Source organism: Canis lupus, chromosome 2, assembly GCF_011100685.1.
Source record: "Canis lupus familiaris isolate Mischka breed German Shepherd chromosome 2, alternate assembly UU_Cfam_GSD_1.0, whole genome shotgun sequence".
Lineage (NCBI taxonomy): Eukaryota > Metazoa > Chordata > Mammalia > Carnivora > Canidae > Canis > Canis lupus.
This window is the reverse complement of record NC_049223.1, coordinates 46,290,639-46,304,767: the sequence shown is the minus strand read 5'-3', so window position 1 is coordinate 46,304,767 and position 14,129 is coordinate 46,290,639. Positions and strand designations below refer to the sequence as shown.

The 14,129-nt window shown below is 38.8% G+C and overlaps 1 protein-coding gene across 8 annotated transcripts in view; it reads left to right on the top strand.

Annotated features, from left to right (window-relative positions):
• Positions 1-14,129, top strand: part of PDE4D (phosphodiesterase 4D) — a 1,400,346-nt gene that overhangs the window by 126,886 nt on the left and 1,259,331 nt on the right. The gene's annotated exons all lie outside the window — the stretch shown is intronic.

Below are 14,129 nucleotides of genomic sequence, written 5' to 3'. Positions count from 1 at the left end.
AATACCACTCTTAGAAAAATTTAATTCTGGTATACTTAACATGCAGTGTTATATTAGGTTCAGGAACATAATATACTGATTCAACAATTCTATGTATTATTCAGTGCTCATCGTAAGTGTACTCTTAATCCTTTTCACCTGTTTCAACCCATCACCCCACCCACCTCTTCTCTGGTAACTATCAGTTTATTCTGCATTGTTAAGAGTCCATTTTTTGGTTTGTCTCTTTTTTGTTCTTTGTTGGTTTGTTTCTTAAATTCCACATATGAGTGAAATCATATGGTATTTGTCTTTCTCTGGCTTGTTTCATTTAACAATATATCCTCTGGATCCATCCATGTCATTGCAAATGGCAAGATTTTCTTCTTTTTTATGGCTAATATTCCACTGTGTGTATACATATATACCACTTCTTTTTTATTCATTCCTCTATTGACAAACACTTGGGCTGCTTCCATGCTTTGGCTATTGAGATAATGCTACAATAAATGTAGAAGTGCATGTCACTTTTCAAGTTAGTGTTTTCATATTCTTTGGGTAAATACCCACCCGATAGTGGACTTGCTGGATCATATGGTAATTCTATTTTTAACTTTTTGAGGAACCTCCATACTGTTATACACAGGGGCTGTACCTGTTTGTATTTGCACCAACAGTGCATGAAAGTTCCTTTTTCTTCACGTTCTTGCCAAGACTTGTTTCTTGTTTTTTAAATTTATTTTTTTATTTTACCCATTCTGACAGGTGTAAAGTAAAATCTCACTGTGGTTTTGACTTGCATTTCCCTGATGATGAGTGAGGTTGAACATCTTATATGGCAGTCGGCCATCTGTATGTCTTATTCTTTCGAAAAATGTCTGTTCATGTCTTCTCATTTTTTAATAGGATTAATCTTTTTTTTTGGTGTCGAGTTGAAAAAGTTCTTTATTTATTTTGGATACTAACCCTTTATCAGGGATGTCATGTGCAAATATCTTCTCCCATTCAGTAGGTTGCCTTTTAGTTTTGCCGATTGTTTTCTTTGCTGTACAGAAGCATTTTATTTCATTGTAATTCCCATAATTTATTTTTACTTTTGTTTCCTTTTCCTCAGAAGTCATATCTAGAAAAATGTTGCTGCACTTTATGTTAGAAAAAGCACTGCTTGGGATGCCTGGGATGCTCAGTGGTTAAACGTCTACCTTCAGTTCAGCGCATGATCCTGGAGTCCCAGGATCGAGTCCCATATCAGGCTCCCTGCTTGGAGCCTGCTTCTCCCTCTGCCTGTGTCTCTGCCTCTTTCTGTGTGTGTCTCTCATGAATAAATAAATAAAATCTAAAAAAAAACAGATTAAAAAAAAAAAGAAAGCACTGCTTGTTCTCTCTCTAGAATTTTTATGGTTTTAGGTCTCACATTTAGGGTCTTCATCTATTTGAGTTTGTTTTTGTGTATGGTCTAAGAATGTGGCCCAGATTCATTCGTTTGCATGTAGCTGTCTAGTGTTCCCAATACTATTTGTTGAAAAGATTATCTTTTTCCATTGCATATTCTTGCCTCCTTTGTTGAAGATTAATTGACTATATAATCATGGGTTTATTGGCTCTCTACCCTGTTCTATTCATCTGTGTGTCTGTTTTTGTGTCAGTACCATATTGTTTTGATGACTACTCCTCTGTGGTATGTCTTGAAACCTGGGACTGTGATACCTCCAGTTTTGCTCACCTTTTTCAAAATTGCTTCAGCTACTCAGGGTCACTGTGATTCTATACAAATTTGGGGATTATTTGTTCTAGTTCTGTAAAAAACACAGCTGGTGTTTTGATAGGGATTGCATTCAGTCTGTAGATTGCTTTGGACAGCATAGACATTTTAACAGTATTTGTTCTCCTAATCTGGGACCGTGGAATATATTTCCATTTGTATGTATCCTCTTTAATTTCTTTCACCAGTGTTTTATAGCTTTCAAATTCCAGGTCCCACATCTCTTTGGTTAAATTTATTCCTAGGTATTTTATTATTTTTGACTCAATTGTAAGTGGGGTTATTTTCTTAATTTCTCTTTCTGCTACTTCATTATTAGTGTATAGGAATGCAACAGATTTCTATACATAGATTTTGCATCCTTTGACCTTACTGAATTCATTTATGAGTCCTAGTTTTTCGGTAGAGTCTTTAAGGTTTTCTATATGTAGTACTATGTCATCTGCAAATAGTCAAAGTTTTACTTTTTTCCTCACCAGTTTACGTGACTTTTATTTCTCTTTGTTGTCTAATTGCTATGCCTATGACTTCCAGGACTAAGCTGAATAAAAGTGGTAAGAGTGAACATCCTTGTCTTGTTCCTGATCCTAGAGGAAAAGCTCTCTGTTTTTCCCCATTGAATATGATGGTAGCTGTGGGTTTTTCATATAGGACTTCAGTATGCTAAGGAATGTTTCCTCTAAACCTACTTTGTTAAGGGTTTTTATCATGAATGGACATTATACTTTATCAGATGCTTCTTCTGTATCTATTGAATGGATCTTATGATTCTTTTCTCTTATTGATGTGATGTGTCACACTGATTAATTTGTGAATATTGAACCATCCTTGCATCCCAGGAATAAATACCACTTGATCCTGATAAATGATTTTTAAAATAGATACCGGCCTGTGGTTTTCTTTATTTTGGTAGCATCTTTATCTGGTTTTTGTATCAGGATAATGCTGCCCATTCTATAAAGAATGAATTGGGAAGCTTTCTTTCCTTTTCTACTTTTTGAAATAGTTTAAGAAGAATAGATATTAACTATTCTTTACATGTTTGGTAAATTCTCCTGTGAAGCTGTCTGGTCCTGGACTTTTGTTTTTTGGGAGTTTTTTGATTAGTAATTCAATTTCATTGGTGGTAATAGATCTGTTAAAATTTTCTATTTCTTCTGAATCCCTTCTGCTAACTTATAGGTTTGTGGGAATTTATCTCTCTCTTCTAGGTTGCCCAATTTGCTGTTACATAACTTTTCAGAATACTGTCTTATAATCCTTTGTATTTCTGTTGTTTTTTCTCCACTTTTATTTCTGATTTTGCTTGAGTCCTTCCCACTGCTCCCAGCACCTCCCTCCCTCCCTCTCTCTAACTTTTTTTTTTTTTTTTTTTTTGATGAGTCTGGCTAAAAGTTTATCAGTTTGATTGGTCTTTTCAAAGAACCAGCTCCTGGTTTCATTGACCTGTTCTCTTGCTTTTAGTTTTTGTTTTATTTATTTCTGCTCTAATCTTTATTATTTCCTTCCTTCTTCTGGTTTGGGTTTTGTTTGTTCTTTTTGTAGCTCCTGTAGATATAATGTTAGGTTGTTTATATACAATTTTTCTTGTATGTTAAGATAGATTTGTATTGCTCTAAACTTCCCTATTACAGCCACTTCTGCATCCCAAAGGTTTCGGACTATTATATTTTCATTTTCATATATTTCCATGTAATTTTTAAATTTCTTTTTAATTTCCTGTTGACCATTCATTGTGTAGTAGCATGTTATGTAATCTCCATGTATTTCTGCTCTATTTTTTTTTCTTGTGGTTGGTTCCTGGTTTCATAGTCTTATTAGAAAAGACACATGGTATGACTTGGATCTTTTTGAATTTGTTGAGACTTGTTTTGTGGCCTAACATGTGATCTATTCTAGAGAATGGTCTGTGTGCACTTGAAAAGAATGTTTATTCTTCTGTTTTAGGATAGAATCTTTTGAATATATCTGTTAGATCCATCTGGTCCAATGCATTGTTCACTGTGAACAATGGCTTTCATCTTTTTGTTTTGTTTTGTTTTGTTTTTGACATCCTGTCTGGATGATCTGTCTGTTGATGTAGATGGGGTGGTAAGGTCCCCTACTATGATTGTATCACTATTGATTATGTCTTACATGTTTGTTAATATTGCTTTATGTATTTGGATGCTCCCATGTTGAGTGCATAAATATATACTATCGGTATATTCTCTTGTTGGATTGTCCCTCTTTTTGTTCATAAAGTGTCCTTCTTTGTCTCTTGTTACAGTCTTAGTTTTAAAATCTATTTTGTCCAGCAAAAGTATTGCTACCTTCTCTTTCTTTTCAATTCCATTTGCATGATAAATGCTTTTCTACCCCTTCAGTTAAATTCTGCATGCGTTTTAGGTCTGAAATGAATTGTAGGCAGCATGTAGATATATTTCACTTTTCCCCCATTCACTCTATGTCTTTTGATTGGAACACTTAGTCCATCTACATTACAAGTAATTACTGATAATTAGGTACTCATTGCCATTGTGTCACCTGTTGTGTAGCTGTTTTTATACTTGTTCTATGTTTCTTTCTTTTCTTGCTCTCCTCTCTCACAGTTTGGTGATATATTTGGATTCCTTTCTCTTTATTTTTTCATATCACTGGCTTTTGATTTTTGGTTGACATTAGGTTTGTAAATAACATCTTATGCATATAGCAGGCAATATTAAGTTGATGGTCAATTGATTTGGAAATCCTCTTTATTCCCCTTCCTCTCTGCCTCATCATATTTTAGGTATATGGTGACATACTTTATAACTTTGGTTTTGTGAATTCCTTGGCTGATTTTTGTAGATATACTAAATTTTTCTGATTTTGTGCTTCCGACTTTTACTCAAATGTACAGTCTTTCCTTTCCATTCAAAGTGTCCCCTTTAACATTTCTTGTAGGGCTCATTTAGTGGTCACAAATTCCTTTAACTTCTGTTTGTTTGGGAAACTCTTTATCCCCCTTTTTATTCTGAATGATAGCATTGCTGGATATAGTATTCTTTATTGCAGTTCTTTTCTTTCAGCACTTTGAATGTATCATACCACTCCCTCTGGCCTGCAAAGTTTCTGCTGAAAAAAATCAGCTGATAGCCTTATGGGGTTTCCCTTGTGTACAAATGTTTTCTTTTGCTGCTTTTAAAATTCTCTCTTTGTCACTATTTTTGCCGTTTTAATTACTATGTGTCTTGGTGTGGACCTCCTTGAGTTGATTTTGTTGAGAGCTCTCTGTGTCTCCTGGGGCTGGATTTTTGTTTCCTTCCTCAGATTCTGGACATCTTCAGCTATTATTTCTTCAAATAAAATTTCCTTCTCTCTTTCTCTCTCTTCTGCTTCTGAGATTTCTATAGTGCAAAGGTTATGAAGCCTGATGAAATCAGAGTTCACCAAGTCTACTGTCATTTATTAGATTTTTTTTTCTGTTTTCAGCTGTGTTTCATTACTCTGTCCTCTAGGTCACCATTTCCATTCTGCTTCCTGTAGTCTCCTATTTATTCCAGCTAGTGTATTTTAAATTTCACATACTGAGTTTTTCATCTTTTTTATGTTTTCTATCTCTTTGTTGAGGGTCTGAGGTCCCTCACTTTTTTTCTCAAGTCCAGTGAGAGTATTTATGGTCATTACTTTAAATTGTTACTTATCTCCATTTCACTTAGCTCTCTTGCTATAATTTTTTGTTGAAAACATTTTTTTTCTGTCTCCTTATTTTGTCTTATTCTTTGTGTCTGTTTTTATGTGTTAGGAAAGTAAGGTGTGTCTTCTGCTCTTGAAAGTAGTAGCCTTATAAAGAAGAGGTCCTGTAGTGTCCTGCATTATGATGTCCCCTGTTCACCAGAACCTTGTGCTTCATGGGTATGTCCTGTGTGTTGCATGCACTTTATTGTTGTGGCAGAGCCACTTTTACCTTTAGTCTAGTCATCTGCGATGACTTTCTTTGCCTGTTGTGGGCTCAGTTTGGTCCTTGTGTTGTTAGTGGGCCAGTTTGGGGCCACACTGGGCTTGAGTTGTGTCAGACCAGGCATTTGCCAGAGGTGCATTAGCATGGAACAGCAGGATACTTTCCCATTGTTTTCCTTTGAGACTCTTTAGTTGGTGGGTAGATCCTACAGTCAGACTTGAATCAGCTGTCAGCCCACTGCTAGGCTGCACTTGGACTGGACTATGTGGTTATCTTCCCCTCTCCCCAGGGCATGAGTCACTCTAGAGTGGTGTTGAACCCTGGTGGGACTGCTTGCACACTGCCAGGCTTGTGGCGCTGCCTTGGATGGGCTCTGTCCAAGAGCATATTGGAGGCGATATGTCCGCAGGAGAACATAGGGGTGGGGCATGTGAAATTAGCCAGGTTTGCCATGTCTGCTGTGGGAGGGGACCTGGAAGGGAGGCCTGGCTGGAGGGGCATGTCAACAGGGGGATGTGGGATTAGGGCATACTGTTAGCAAGTTAGATGGTGGGCGTTAACACTGCACTGGTTCCCACTGGTGTCTATGTGCCTAGGCAGGAGGACAAGGGAGGGAAATGGTGCCTACCAGCTCCTTTGTTCCTGGAAAGTCCCCCAAAGGCCCCTGTCCCTCCTGTTCATGTTCTGAGATGACTAATCAAATCTCCCTTCTATATACCTCAGACACTTTTCAAACTGCTGCTTTTATGCTATATCTCTGTAGGATGTTTGCTGTGCTATCTCTTTAAGGTGGGGGACTCCGTTTTCTCTTGCCCTCTTGTTCTCCCAGAGCCATGGCCACTAATTTTTAAAATTCTGGGTGTTAAGCTCCCCCTTATAATAAGAACTTGGAAATTTTGGCTCCTCTGGTTTTCAAAGCTGAATGTTATGGGGGTTTGTCTTCTCTATGTGGGCTCCCCAGTATGACAGTCTGTTTTTCCCCCACCCTCTCTAATCCCATGGCATCCTTCCCTCTGGCCGACAGTCCTGCAGGTCTGTTCACCCTCTCACCATGTCTCTGCCCTTCTTATCCTCTTCCATGTGGCCTCTTCTCTCCATTTAGCTGTGGAGAGTCTGTACGGCCACAGTTTGGGTTGTTTTCAGGGTTATTTACATTCATATGGGTGTTCTCTAGTTGTATCCATGGGGTGAAGTGAGCTTAGGATGCAGTGCCCTAATTTTTAAAATGTTGTTACGTGGGTGTGTTTACTTTGTGGAAATCTGCTACCCTTTTCTGTACATATATTGTGTTTTAATAGAGTATTAAGAGCAAAAAAATATTAAGGCCTGGATGGGAGTCTAAAATCATGACAAGGCAGTGCTGAAACTGCTGACAATGGCAGCCAGGAGAAAGGACCAAATTACTGAATGTGGAGTCCTTGGAAAATTAGGGGCAAGATGGTTATGGAAGGAGAGAATGGATGTGGAACAGCTTCTTGTTCTGACCAAGTTTCTGTTGGCTGTTGTGGGATTGAAGGTACAATGTTGCATCAGCTGCATGGCTCTATCTGATTCTGTTTCTGATGTCAGGAAAGGCCATCTCATAGTTCCACCCAGTAAGGAATCAGTGGTTTAATTTCAGGTAGATAGGAGACCTGGACAGCTCATTTCTTGATCTTGTTTAATTTTTGCTTGTTAACTAGACACCAGGACTCTTGTACAAGGAAGCTGAAAGCTGCATTATCTTATTAAGCATATTATATGCAATGTAAACGAAGCTTTTGTTACAAGCTGTGAATGTGGCTTTGCCTGGTTTGTAGTCTCCTAGCAAGAGAAATATAGCAGGGAGATAGATGATAATGTCAACATTTAAGTTTCCTACCTGGCTTTAAAAGGAAGGAGACAATTCATTCTTTCTTATAGATTTACTGAAAGCTTCTTTTCTTTTTTCTTCCTCAGAAAACTAGATTTGGGATCTTTGTGTCACTAATATCTATTCACTACTAAGTTATCTTGGTGAAATTAGAAAGGTCATTTGTTTTGTGAATCAAAGGTTAAAAAAAGTTCTTAAATAATTGTATTAATTTCTAAGATTGCTTTCCAAATAGCATGGCTGACCAACTCTTAGCAGTCATTATTAATGAGGATGGTGGAAAATTAAGGTCAGGGTTGCATTTTCTTTCCTTTAATTGCTTCCTTCTCTTCCGGGTTGATTTATTTTCTATCTTTCCTTATATATTGTTTATCCGTAAAGCTGCATGAATTTCTAAATAATTTTTATTTCTAAAGATTTTTTTTTAGTTCCAGCAATTCTGTTGAATGTAGTCTGACATATAATTGTGACACTTTTAATAGATTATAAGTAATCCATTATATAGCACATAACTAAAGGGATCTTATAATTGAGCATTCAAAATGGCACCTTTCAGAATAAAAAGGGATTTTTTAAAAAAAGTTTTTGATTTAAGTTCAGTTTGCCAACATATAACATCCCAGTGCTCATCCCATTAAGTGAAAAAGTGAAAAAGGGGTGTTATTAATAATTATGCCAGGCAATAGATGTATAGCACCACTGGGCAAACCGGGACGTGTGGTTGATCTTCCCAGAGTCCTCTCTGGAATAAGCCTTGTGAAGGCTGTATTCTACTAGGGATGCTGCTTACCTGGCCTACCCACTTTGACCTGAGTGATTCATAGGCATTAACTTAGCTCAGTTCTCTCTGCCAAGAGAAGAACCATAAGGCCTAATTACAAATATCTGTGATACTACATGACAGATTTTTCTGGCGAAAACCCATGACCAAATATCACTAATAGAATAGCCCCTATTCATGCCTGGCCTCATTTTTCTTTTTTTCTTTTCCTGAATTTCATCTCTGAAATTTCATCTTAGGACTATGAGCAGACAAGTCACAGTCTTTTTAAGGATAGGATTTTTTCCCTAATGACAAGAGTAAGAAGTCCGTATAGCATGCTGTATCACTTTTTACTGGGCCTGGCTTCCCCGTGGTGGCCCTAATGCAAGTCCTGCCTCCTTCCTGCTTGACTCTTGGATCAGCTGACTCACTCTCTGTCTTGTGCCTTTTGTTCTCAGCAGAGGGAGTTATTAGGAATCCAGAAGTTTAATCATGTTCCATCCTCCCATGGGTTTTGAAGCAGTGGAGAACTAAAGACCTAGATGTCAGATCAAAGGGCCATTATCTTTTCTTTCCTACTAGCTTATCTTCACTATGGCCCTGGGCCCACTAGGCTTCCCACCATTTCCCCAGGTGGTGAGCTTAGTTTGGCAGTTATGAACAAAGCAGCCGGGCCTGCCTCTTTGGCTTTAAACAATGAGGATAGAAGAATATCTGTGATTCCAACCTGGTTGGTTCTTCAGATTGGAAAGGAATGTGATGAGGGAGAGGAGAGGAAGATTATAGCCAGAAGGAGAAGGGGGGACAGGCATGGAGTGAGGGAGCAGAGAAGAGGAGAAGGAGGAGGACAGAGTGGGACCAAGCAGTCAGAACACAGAGATGGAGAAAGAGAAGGAGAGGGGGAGAGAGGGGAATCGACGGGGGGAGACAGCGAGAGAGAAAGAGAGAGAGAGAGAGAGAGACCGACCCAACAATGACATAAATCTCTTCTCCACCCATGATGGAAAATGAATGAATGTTACAGTAAAGGAAAGATACTTCTTCCCAAATACCAACAAGTATTAGTGGTCGTTTCTATTTTGTGTGTTAAAGTAGGATTGTGGGGAGAGGGAGAGGAACCTGTTTTGCTCCCCCCACCCCCACCCCAGGCACAGATATTCCCTATGAAACTCCACTATGTATACTCTGAGGCTGCAACTGCCAGAAGTTACTCTTCAGTTATTTCCCAGGTGGTGTCCTTGGGACTACTGTGAAAGCTTGGCCAATTGCATTGCCTTTCCAGCATTGTCGCTGAGGAATGGGAAGCTCATCTTTGTCACCTGTAAACCACAAAGCATCAGCTCTTGGTTAGCAGGAGAAGGGTACAGCACTCTTTATTTTAGATAAAAACTTTATTATTGTTTTTGCTATATTGTAAAAGGGAAGATTGTGTGAGCATGTTCTTTGAAATATTTGCAAATACAGCATTTTATTGTTGGATAAAACCAGAGAATGTGGAGGATTGAAAATATTTCAAAGAAGCAAAATGAATTTCTTTCTCTAAAATGCTTCTTTTAGTCCTACCATCCATGGGTTTTGAGAAAGAACTCTGGATGATATACGAAATTCAGAAGTGCGTTCTCTGGAGAAGGCAGTACTATATCTCCCACCCCCCTCCTAGGGCAGAGCAGGGCAACTATTTCAATCCAAGAGGAAGCACAGGTCATCTTAGGGCTGGAGACTTAGCCCTGGTGATTCCTCCAGAAGAGTCAAAGGGACTCTTGACATGTGTTTTTTGAGTGGATTAGGGAAAAACCAATTTCATTAGGTGCTTATACTTCAGATTCAAATTATAATGACATACATCCTGAAGCAGGGCACCAGGACTCCCACTAGAAGCCCAGAGTAACCAGGTCCCAGCAGGGAGGAGACACACTGACAGGAATAGTGAGATAGGACAGGAGAAATTTCGAGTCTGAAACAACTTGCTGAAACTCACATTCCATTAACAAGTAAGAAAAATGACCTGGACTGGGCTTTTCAGGATGAAAAAAAAAAAAAAAAAAAAAAGAACAAAACACGAAAATGTATTTTCAAAGTTTCCATTTGGTATAGAATTCTTATTGACATAAAATTTCTTCTCGTAAATTACTTTTATCCCCAACAAGTAAGAAATTTGTTTTTGTTTTTGTTTTTGTTTTCCAAAAGCCTGTATATCTGCCCATGTGCCAGAACTGTTGATTAGGCCAGAATGATCTTTGAGGTTAGGTAGATTCGCCTGGGCTTGGACTCAATTTTCACCTCTCTTGGTCTGGTGTGGCACTCACTGATTTCCCTTCCTCAGAGGTTCTAGGGTCTGTTTTATCTGAGAGGGTAAAAACCCCGTGCACCAATACAAAATGCCCAAGTCTTCATGACCCTTTAACATCTTGACTTGTCAGGTGCATCTCCCTGTTGGAATTTTTTTTCTAAGATTTATTTTTTCATGAGAGACACACAGAGAGAGGTAGAGAGACAGGCAGAGGGAGAAGCAGGCATAGGGAGCCTGATGCGGGATTTGCCCCCAGACGCCAGGATCACACCCTGACCTGAAGGCAGACACTCAACCGCTGAGCCACCCAGGCATCCTTCCTTGCTGGAATTTCATGTGCCTGTTGATTTCCTCTGTGTTTTGTTTAAAGTCTACATCCGGGGCTCTAGCTCTTTGTGCAAATTATTCACTGTACACTTGGGCTGGGCTGTGGGGGTGAGTGAGAGTGGGAAGACATCCATCCCCTGCTCTTCAAACTGTGTCCTGTGATGTGGGTCTGTGGCAACCCACGGGAAGGACCACTTTTTTCTCTTCTTACAAAAGAGTGCTTGCTATAAAACTTCACTGTTGAGGGAAGATCAGAAATTTGGGGGTCCTTGAAAACCACCCAGCTGTTGATCCATATATCTATCTGATCTCCTCATTATCAAGGAGGGCTCGCATTGCTCAGGCAGCTGTATAAATGAATGATACATGGAGGGAATTACAAAATACTGGTGCGTGATAACGACTTGGCAAATCCAGCATTTCTCCATCTATATGTGGGGAGTAGCTATTACTTATCCTCGGGGGATTGTTGTTGTGCAGCAAAGCAAACGTGGAGCTTGAGGGCCTTTGGATCTTTTGACTTTTGCAAGAGGAACTGGAAATTAAAATATGAAATACATGATCTTTAAATATTGATAGCTCATTCAAATGTTTAAAAAATGCTATGCTAACAGTGTGAGACTCGTCCCCATGTCGCTACTTGCCAAAGTTGGAAAAATATGTTGGTCACATCAGGTGTTGGGTGTCAGTTTGCCACCTCTGCCACTAAGGGATATATGTATGCCCTTAGAAGAGTTGTTCTGTATTATTTTATAGTTGAATGGCAAGCTTCTCTCTGCTTGTGCTGAGTTTTAAAATAATGGTATCATCCATTCATCCCTCTACCTTAGGCTGGTTGTATTGGACTGTACAGAATAAAGTTTGTTGTTGGTCATTTAAAGAAATTACTCTTAGCTCAACTGCTTCCTAATTACCTGAACAAATCTCTCAAGACTTTTCAGTGGGGTCATCCACCAATTTGTAAAGGAATTTAGGTTTTGCACTAAGAGGGACGGGAAGGAAATATTTCTACTTCTTGGGAATAGGGCCATTCTATGTGTATTGGCTGCAGGAGTGGGGATTTTATAAAACAAGCCACTTTAATGTACATTTCTAATATGAAATAGGAGCCTTGTTGACAGAAATGCCACCTGTTTTGATGTCTGAGCACCAATGGCACTCTGCCAAGACGAAAGCAGATTTAGGCAGATTTTAAGCTGGCATCTCAGAGAACTGGCACATAGAGAGTTCATGAATTTTATCTTTTTGCTTGAGGATAAAAAAGATATTTCACTGATACCATGGCAGAAAACGTTTTAAGGCTTTATGAAAGAACTATTAAAATCAGAATGAAACGTTAAAAAATTCAATAGTTTATATTACTTAATGTTTTATATTTTGAACATATTTTAATACAAATAATTTAATATTATAGTACATTTGATTAATTTTCCATTGCTTTCCTATGGAAATTTTTTTACTGGCCTGTGTAATGCTAGGCCAGTGATGAGAAAGCACAGAGTGTTCTCAGTTTCACTTTTTCCCCTCCTGCCCATCCTCCACACAGCAGCTGACAAGTGTCTTCTGATAGATTCTGGTTTGGGTAACACATGGTGCTGGCAGGGTAAGAATTCTGGAAGTAGCTCAATGGGACACCCCAGTTTGGGTGTCCTTTCTGAAAAGGCAGTTTCATATTTTACTTGGTCTTTGGGTGTTGGCATGCATCAGCCTTAGAGCCCTAACGAGAAATGGGAAGTCAAGAATTCTCTGCTCCAGCCTTGGCAGAGATCTCTATGCGTTCCCTCAAGAACTAAGTAAAACTAGATTTCTATTATGAAAGTTGAAAGGTTTGGCCAAAGACTTGGGCAGATATTTGCGTATCTGTAACTTAGCATCACGTTTTATATGACATCCTTCAGGAAGGAGCCCTGCCACTTAGATTTGAAATAAAATCCACTGTCTCTTCCTTGAATTGCACACCTCATCTTGAGCTAGCCTTTGCCTCATTCTTGTCTCCCATCTACCACTACTCAGATCTTATTTGTCTTCCTTAAAAAGGAAGATGTTTCCTTTGGTGACTCCACTTCTACCGTCCCACTATATTGCCAGTGTCTCATTTTCCTTGTAGCCCTTAATTTAACTAATTTAATTATTATTTGCTTTTCCAATAAAATGTAAGCCTTGTGAGAGTGGGACTTCCTTTATTGTACTTAATTGTTTTATTTTCAGAATCTAAGACAGCTCCTGGCATGAAATCAATGCTCAGAAGTACTCATTAGGTGAATTATAATTTGCCCCCAGTTGATGGCTTTACCTATAATCTGTTTTGTTTATTTTTAATTTATTTATTTGAGAGAGATTGAGCAAGAGAGCGAGCATGCCAGGGGAGGGTCAGAAGGAGAGATTTTCAAGCCGATTCCTAGCTGCAAGCAGAGTCCCACCTGGAACTTGATCTCACAGCTCTGAGATCATGACCTGAGCTGAAATCACAAGTTGGGCACTTATCTGACAGAGCCACTCAGGTGTCCCCTGTTTTACTTTTGATGGGGATATAATTTTATCATTTGGCAGGGATGGGGGAGAACAGGGTTAGAAGATGGTGAGGAAATGGGAAAATATTGGAATGGTGTAATTAGCTACATGATCTGAGCAATGAATCACAGCATTGCCTTAAACCAAACCAAAACAAAACAAAACAAAAAACAAATGTGTAATACTTGAAAGTCAGACTCTACTATAACCCTACAGTGGGTTGGGTGTAGTTGTGCAAATCATGCACACCCAGAGCCTTATTGTTATAATTCTGACAAGAATGGAAAGGCTTGTGACATTTCTACAGAACATTAAATAAACAAAATGGGCTTCAAGTTTGGTTTGAGCCAATTTGCAAGGCTGGTGAGTGCTTTTCCGATACACAAGGGGGAAAACGTGTGTTCAGGAAGGTGAGCAATGAGTGATAGAACCCTTAGCTAGTATCAGTTTTTTTAAAGGGATCTTCCTCTACCACCCTGAAAATCCTTGATGATCTATGTGTTTGTTTATGAATGGCTCGTAAGGAACCAAGGGCAATAGAATTAATCTTTTGGACATCAAACATAAGTGAAATGACATTTCTTATCTGTACCCTAAGATATATTGGACAGGAGATGTTCCATGAAGCTGATGAAATTTTAACTAATGTGGTAAATAATCCATTGAGATTTGACCCTCATCAATCACCATTCTCACTGTTACCATGTGGCTGAAAGGTACCTC